Raw genomic sequence first — 9,076 nt, 5'->3', positions numbered from 1 at the left:
GCTAGAAATGCTTTCTCATGCTAGACCAAATTGGGTTTGGATGGGTATGTGACTGTAACCCTCTCAATACTTGGTTTGGGAAATGCATGTGGTATAATCAGTGACCATACTTCATCTCTTCTCATGAGAAATTGACCAAGGAATTGGCTATTGATCAAGATTTGAGAGATTGAATTGCAAGGAATTGTAATTCAATCACTTAAGATTGCCAAGGAGATCAATGAGTGCATTGATTGAGGAAGAGATGAAAATGAACTTGATCCAGAGAATTGCAACATCTCCTAAGCCCAATGAACTCCCCATCTCTAATCTCACCCATTCTCTTTAATTTCTGCGATTTACTTTTATGAGCAAATCCCCCATTCCCATTTACAATTCTGCAATTTATTTTCAGTCATTTACTTCCAGTCCTTTAATTCTAGCATTTACTTTTATGTTATTTACATTTCCGCCATTTTATTTTCTGCAACTCTCAATCCAAATTCTGGATTCGCTCAACTAGAACATTCTTCTAATTAAAGTTGCTTGATCAATCAATCCCTGTGGGATTCGACCTCACTCTATTGTGAGTTTTTACTTGACGACAACTTCGGTACACTTGCCGAAGGGAGATTTGTTGAGAGACAAGTTTTTCCCGCATCAAGTTTATGGCGTCGTTGCCGGGGATTGATTGTGCATCAACTATGATTAGATTGGAAGATCACTAGATTGAGCATGTTATTTTGTGTATTTCATTTTCTGTTTGATTGATTTACTTTTTGTTTTAGTTAAACTTCTTCCCTTCTCCATCTACTCTTTTGTTTTTCTTTATTATTTTTAATTCTGTTTGCTAACCCACTAACTGTTTGATATATTGCATCACCCACAACTAACATCAATTCTGACATAAATACTGTCTGCACCTATCTTCTCTGCTTGTACTTGTTGGTTGTATGACAGGGAGAAGAAGCGGGGCTTCAACTTCCTTTGATTTTGAACCAGAGAGAACCTTCCTTAGACTGAGGAGGGAGGCAAGAGGAAAACGAGTAGTTGGTGCTGAAGAAGAGGAGGAACAGTTTGAGGAATACTTTGAACCAAACATGGAAAAAAACATGGAAAATCATCATGAAGAAGAGACTCACAACCATGGCAGAGGAGGTGGAGAAAATCATGCTGGGGAGGATAGGAGAGTTTTGGGCTCTTACATTAATCCAAACCCAGGCAATTGTGGAAGTAGCATCCAAAAGCTAACAATCCATGCCAACAATTTTGAACTTAAACCACAGCTCATCACCCTTGTTCAGAATAACTGTTCGTTTGGAGGAGGTGTTCAAGAAGATCCCAACCAACATTTGACCACCTTCCTGAGAATATGTGACACAGTGAAATCTAATGGTGTTCATCCTGACGCCTATAGATTGCTCTTATTTCCCTTCTCACTCAGAGACAAGGCAGCCAAGTGGCTGGAATCCTTCCCAAGGGAGAGCTTGACAACTTGGGAGGATGTGGTGAACAAATTCTTAGCAAGATTCTACCCTCCTCAACGAATCAATAGGCTGAGAGCTGAGGTTCAAACCTTCAGGCAACAGGATGGTGAAACTCTGTATGAAGCATGGGAGAGGTTCAAAGACTTAACAAGGAGGTGTCCACCTGACATGTTCAACGAATGGGTCCAGCTGCACATTTTCTATGAAGGGCTCTCTTATGAGTCAAAGAAGGCAGTAGACCATTCATCTGGAGGGTATTTGAAAAAGAAGAAGACCATTGAGGAAGCTATAGATGTTATTGAAACAGTAGCAGAAAATGACTACTTCTATGCTTCTGAAAGAGGGAACACAAGAGGAGTGATGGAGCTAAACAATGTAGATGCTCTATTGGCCCAAAACAAGTTCATTACTCAGCAGCTGACTGACCTCACCAAGAAGATGAAGATGAACCAAGTAGCAGCAATCTCCACTTCATCAACAACACAAGAAGGAGTAAACCAAGAAGCAGAAGGGAGTCAGGAGCAAGCCAACTACATTGGGAATTCACCAAGGAAAAACTATGATCCATACTCCAAGACTTACAACCCTGGATGGAGAAATCACCCGAACTTTGGGTGGGAAAGTGAGCAAGATCAAAACCAAGACCAGAGACGTTACAACTCCAACAACAATGCAGCTCACCAACAATTCACCCAGAGGACATCTCAACACCCCCACAACAACACTTCTCCACATACTTATCAAAATCAAAACAGCACATCTGCTCCGAACCACTCATCAATTGATGACAGGCTCTCTAAGATTGAAGCCCTACTTGAAGGAATAAGCCAATAGATTCAAGAAAATAAGGTGTTCAAAGAGGAGGTGCGAGCCAATATTAAGAACCAGGGAGAAACCATTAGGAAGCTGGAATTCTAGGTGGTATATTTAGCTGAGAAGATTCCCAAACCTACTGATAGCTTCCCAAGTGACACTGAGAAAAACCCCAAGGGAGAAGCAAAGAAAGTAAGATGGGAAGATTACAAAATGGTCACTACAAGTGATCAAGAGATTGAAGACAAGCAAGGCAAAATGTGCAAACAACCTGAAGACAACTCAACAAAGGAGGAGGATAGAGATCACAAAGAACCAGAAATCTCACAACAAGAGCTGCTGAAGCTCTATGCACCATTCCCTCAACTGCTCAATGGTGCTATGGGAAAAAGAATATACTCAAGGTTCCTAGACTTGTTTGCATCTCTGCATGTGAACATACCATTCATCAAGGCAATTCAACAAATGCCTGCATTCATCAAGTATATGAAGGAACTTCTTCCCAGGAAAAGCTCACTCAAGGGAGGGCAGACTATAGTGATGAACAAGGAATGTAGTGCCCTTATTCAACCCGAGTTGCCTACAAAAAGAAGAGACCTAGGAAGTTTTCATATACCTTGTGCCATAGGAGAAAACATGTTCGACAGAGCACTATGTGATTTAGGGGCCAGCATCAACTTACTGCCCTTATCCCTGGTGAAGAGGCTGCAGATCAATGAGATAATGCCCACAGATGTCATTATCAGACTGGCTGACAAAACTCAAAAGCAAGCAATAGGAGTGGTGGAAAATGTGTTGCTAAAGGTTGGGAAGTACTTTCTCCCAATAGACTTTGTCATTCTGGACATAGAAGAAAGTCACACTCACCCAATCATACTGGGAAGACCATTTCTAGCTACGGCCAGAGTACTTATCGATGTAGAGAAAGGGGAGCTAAATTGAGAATCCATGATGAACAACTCAGCTTCAATGTTTTCAACTTCTCACAAGAGACAGATCAAGAGGACAAGGAACTAAGCACAAACGATAATGAGACACTGAAGGAGGAGACAAGCATTGAAGCACAGCTAGTTCATTCTGAAACCCCCTCAATTGATAAACAAGGAAAACAGCAACTGCCACAGCTCAAGGAAAAATTGGAGGAACCCAAACCTCTAGAGGCAGGTGAAGACAGCATCACAACTCCTTGGAGAAAAGAGGTCACCAAGGGGAAGAAAACCTCAAAAGAAACAAAGAAGAAGGTACCAAGGAGATGAAGGAACAAGAAGATCCCTACGGAAGACTTCTCTCCAGGGGATAGAGTTGTCTCAGCCTACTTCCCAGATATTCCCCCTAATCTCCCTACTGTGCCATCCCAATTACCCAAGGTCTTCACTATCAATAGAGTTCTTTCCCTGGAACATGTGGAAATCATTGATCCAACCAATGGATACAAGTCCACAGCAAGAGGGGAGGACTTTAAGCACTACCAACCACCGTGATGAAAGAAAAAAACGTCAAGCTAGTGACGCTAAAGAAGCGTTTCATGGGAGGCAACCCATGTTTTATATGCTTTTAGATGATAATGAATAAGTCAATTGTTATGAGCTTCAATCCAAACTTAACAAACAATTGGTGAAAATCCTCTTATGCAGAATATAGTGAGGAACAAGTTTGGTGTTCAAAGCACACCAAGTTGCATGCTAGCCTTGGGAGCTTTGAATACAAAACCTTCATCACAGTGCTTCAAACTAAGTTTGGTGTCACCCCATGGTGCCACCAAAATGCATATAAGGAACCACCAATAGTTAGTTAGTTAGTTGAAATTCATAAACAAACAATCAAATCCTTTCTTTCAATTTATTCTAGCCGTAGAGTTTTAATTTTTCTTTTATAGATACTAATTTCCTTATTTCAAATCTTTATAGGAAAGGAAAAGAAGCATGAAAAGGGATTGATTGGACACTTAAATGGGGGAGATTTCGCCACTTAAAGAAGATGGGCTACACACTTGTTCTAAAGAGGGAATACGTTGAAAAATGTTGCCATGCAACATTGAAAAAAAGGGACCCCTAGAAGACCGAGCAATCCCATCATAAAGTGATGATCCTTGTCTTCTAGCCATGCATAACCCCAACCATCCATCAAGTGACCACTTCATCAATCTATACCCTCCATTCTCTCACAACTTCTCTATATAAACAACCCTTGTCCATACCACCCTTCATTGTCATCACACACGTTCACCACTCTTCATTTCGGTACAATACACCCCCTATCCAATTATAAACATTCCTCCCCTCACTCTCCTCATTGCCATAAAACCCTAAACAACCAAAAGTCTCCACAACCTTACCACCTTCACATATTAAATCATCATTTATGGCATCTTCAAGTTCTAAGAGAAGGGAAGGGAAGGAACCCATGGAAGAACACCCATATGATGAAAAGAGATTTAGAAGCTTGCATCATGCATTGCAATACGGGTGGATGGTTGATAAGGAAATCATTTATGAGCTGGGATTTCAAGTTAAGAAGACTGAATGCCCCGAAATCACAGAGAAGGTAGAAGGGAGAAGATGGGAGCTCCTCACTGACCCGGTCACTAAGGTGAATGCAAATCTCATAAGAGAATTTTATGCAAATGCAGTCAGGTATGATAAAAAATATGAGTCATATACAAGCTTTGTGAGAGGAACAATGGTGGATTTTGGTCCCATGAGTGTAATGAGGGCATTGAAGCTACCGTCTATACCATTTGAAGAAGAAAGTTACCACTCAAGATTGGACAACAACCCCAATTATGACTAGCTTTTACTAGACCTTTGTTTACCAGGAGCTGACTGGGAAAGGGGTGCAGGAAATAAACCAAAGTTCATTAAGAGAACAGATCTCACTCCTGAAGCTAAGGGGTGGTTCGAGCTAGTGAGGAGGTCCATTCTCCCAGCTGCAAACAACTCGGAGGTGAATCTCGAGAGAGCAACAATGTTGCATTGTATACTCAAGGGAGGAGAAATCAAAGTTCATGAGATCATAGCTCAAGGAATTAGGAAGATGGCAGAGAAAAGTGACTCAAGAGGAACATTAGGTTACCCCAGCACTATTTACCGAATATGCAAGAAAGCTAGGGTGGTTTTTGAAGATGAGGACCCCGTTTGGATAAAGGATGGCATTCCAATAACGGTCCGAAGGATGAATGCTGTAGCACTTCCCCTGCCTCAACGGAAGCAAAGAAAGAGGACAGCCCCTCCAGTAGTTGAAGGACAGGTCTTAAAGGGACAAACACCACAGACCTTGGACATGCACCAATGACAGGAAGCCATTGATGGCTTATCTAGACAATATTTGGAAAGCCAAGGAGCACAGAAAGAGCTTCAACTACAGATGATGGGGCAGCAAGATAAGTGGCAAAGGCAAATGATGGAACAGCAACTAAGCCAAGGACAACAATGGGGAGAAGCATTCAACAGGATGGAACAAAGGCAAAACGAACAACAAGAATCTACCCAGAGACTAATCAACATCCAAGGACATCAAGGGGCACACATACATGAGATACATCGAAGACAAATAGAACAGGCAGAACTATTGGACGAGCAAAGGGCATTCGCAGAAGGAGTTTACATGAGTCAAACAGGACATCAGATAAATACTCAAGCCAGGCTCGGCTACTTAGTGGGACAGCTGCCAATATTGCATCCAGGAATAGCCAAGTATGATGAAATGAAGGATGAATTAGCACGAAAGGAAAGACAAAGGGTGGAAGAGAGTCATGAGTCAGTGAGGAAGGCACTCGAGGATTGGTAGCAAGCAAGATTGGCACGGATGCGAGGAAATGCAAGAGGAAACAAGGAGGACAAGCAAGGAAAAGAGCGTGGACACCCACAACAGTAAAAGGTGGTGGAGTTCCTTCTTTGTTCCATCTTTCTCTGTGTTTTAAATAAGAAAGATCTTGTATGAAATAGAACTTGCTTCCATGATATGTTTAAACCTTTTTCAAATCATGTTTTTGGTATTGAAGAGAGTCTATGTGCACTGGTCTTTATGTCACTGCATCATTCCCTTATCTACTTGTAAGTTTGTCCCTTTTTATCAAATGAAGAAGAGAATGTTTATGTTTTTAAAAGACCAGGGTAGAGTTCATATTGTGGAAGTGCATTCATGAATCTTTGGGGTAGTCATAAGTTAGCTAAGTTGGTTCAACCACAAGACTAGGAGGACAACTATCTATCCTGAATACTTTGCTTTGGATACACTCATGAGACTAAGTTAATAACAAGATCCTAATAAGAGAAAAGGGAAAGAACAATGGAAGTGAAAAACAAAAGAAAAAGAGTAAGCAATAAGGCTAGGAATCAATGGTTTTAAGCTTGAGGCAAGTGTCTGTAGTGTTCCTGTGTGAGGGATCTACTTGGATGAATAAGCTCTTAGGGGTGCCTTATCACTTGATAACTTGGGTTAACTAACTCGGGATTATCAGCTGAAAGTCCACTATCAAGAGTAACCCTCACTATAGAGCATTTAGTAACCTGATGACAAGTCATCTTAGCCTAGTTTCACTAGCCTTTTTCTTTTGTTTTCAATAGAATTATGCACTTTCTTGAGCCAAAAGCAAGCAATTGGGTAGATTTTCATGTTTCCTTTGATTTAATCAACCATGTATGAATTCATGCTATTTCATGAGGTTTTGTGCTATAATTGTCACATATTATGAAAGAATGAATATCTCATGATTTTGAGCATAGCTTTTATGTGTTTGGTTGATTAATGATAGGTGAAGAAAGCTGGGAGAAAGGTTGATGCAAGAAGGAATGGCTAGGAGGAATAACTTGAGTCTTGGATTAATTATGAACCAAGAAGCAAAAGCTGGAGCAAAAGTTAGCCCCTAACTTTTTGGCTAACTTTTGGGCAAAAGCTAGACCAAAAGTTAGCCCCTAACTTTTTGGCTAACTTTTGGCATGAAAAACACTCCCTGGATGCACCAAAAGTTTGCGCCAACATTAGACCCTAACTTTTTGGCTAACGTTGGCGCTTGAAAAACTCCCTGGGCTAGCAAAAGTTTGCGCCAACGTTAGCCCCTAACTTTCTGGCTAACGTTGGCGCCATGAATAACTAAGGGAAGGCCAACGTTGGAGCAAAAGTTAGACCCCTAACTATTGCCCCAACGTTGGTATCAGCAAAACAAGGGTGCTGATGTGAAAAGTTGGAGCAAAAGTTAGACCCTAACTTTTACTCCAACTTTCACTCAAGCTTTCATGATTCCAACCTGGTTCAATTCGGTTCTTCTCCAAACTCCAAGAGCAATCAACCAAGGCCTCTCTCAACCCAATTCCACCAAGAGCAAAGGCCCAATTGAAGGCTTGAAGACCATTTGAAGAAAGTGTATAAATAGATTAGAATTTAAGTTTTAGAGGAGCTTCCCTTTTAGTTTTTCAGAAGAGCTTTTTTTGAGTTTTGCTGGGAGCTCACTTTTATTTTTCTTAGCATTGTTGTTTTAATTCAAGAGAATTTGGGAGGAGAATTGATCTCTCTTCTTCCTTGTTCTTGCCCAGCACTCTTTACTTTTCTTGTCTTGGATTTTGGGTGGAGAGTTGAAGAAATTCTGTTTCAATCTCACCTTGGGATCTTGTTTAATTTTCTGCTTAATTGAATTTCAGTTTTGGTTACTTGCTTCTTCATCTACTTTCTTTGCAATCTACATTTCCTTTGCAATTGTTCTTGTTGGATCTAGGAAGGCATTGAGATCTAGACTTGATTTTCTAGTCTCTTGGGTCCTGAGATCCGGATTTCCCATTTCCCATTCCCTGTTTACTGTTTTCATGCTTATTTACATTTCTGTTTTAAGATCCGGTTTGATTCAAGACATCCTTTACTTCTCTGTTTGTTGCAATTTACTTTTCCTTGTTTGATTCCTGCAAATCCAACTCCCAATTCCCTTTACAATTCAAGCCATTTACATTTCTTGCACTTTAAGATTCTGCAATTTACATTTCTTGCATTCTAAGTTTCTGCCATTTAATTTTTTACTCTTTAAGATTCAGCACTTTAAATTCCAGTTCTCTTTAATTTCATGCAATTCATCCATTTCCTTTACTTTCTATGCAATTTAAATTCTGCAAATCACAAATCTCTCAACCAATTCTTGATTCGCTTGACTAAATCAACCACTAAACTAAAATTGCTCAATCCTTCAATCCCTGTGGGATCGACCTCACCCCCGTGAGTTATTATTACTTGATGCGACCCGGTGCACTTGCCGGTTAGATTTGGGTGTTTTGGAGAAATTCGTTTCTCTACGAAAATATCCCATCATAACCCAAAGAGGTGCTGGACACCAAGGTCTCAAGAAAAGAAAATAAATAAACTAAATGCCTGTAGTGTGTATGTATGGGGGATAGGCTTGAGGGAGTAAGTCCTTAGGGGTGTCTCAACACCTAGCACCTTGAACCAACTGGTTCGGGAGTGTTGGCTGAAAGCTTATCTTAAAGAGTTGCCCCCTTACAGAGCACCTAGCCTAAATAACACAAACAACCCTTGTAATAACAATAAAAGGATCAATGAATAAAAGTCTCATGGGATATGAACAAAGTGGGTGTTTTAGGACAGGATAAAGGTCTGAAAGCCAGTAATGGAATGAACCTAAGTTGCTATGCATGAAACCACCATAAAATCAGTAATACGACTTCCACAAGGATGACTCATTCCTCTGGATATTCATTTCATCATTCTCTTGTTCCAGTACTTGCTTAGGGACAAGCAAGCTTTAAGTTTAGTGTTGTGATGCCAGGGCATTTTGGCCAGTTTCACTGACCTTTTCT

General features: G+C 40.6%; 1 non-coding gene across 1 annotated transcript; it reads right to left on the bottom strand.

Moving 5' to 3' along the window:
• Nucleotides 1-1,532: 1,532 nt before the first annotated feature.
• LOC148581125 (small nucleolar RNA R71) lies at nucleotides 1,533-1,636 on the bottom strand. The gene has a single exon (XR_015897825.1). It is a non-coding gene; the product is annotated as a small nucleolar RNA R71 (small nucleolar RNA).
• Nucleotides 1,637-9,076: the final 7,440 nt, after the last annotated feature.

Source organism: Arachis ipaensis, chromosome B10 (assembly GCF_059453495.1).
Source record: "Arachis ipaensis isolate K30076 ecotype BB chromosome B10, ASM5945349v1, whole genome shotgun sequence".
NCBI lineage: Eukaryota > Viridiplantae > Streptophyta > Magnoliopsida > Fabales > Fabaceae > Arachis > Arachis ipaensis.
Note: the sequence above shows the minus strand (reverse complement) of the source record. Positions and strands in the feature narration are given on the sequence as shown.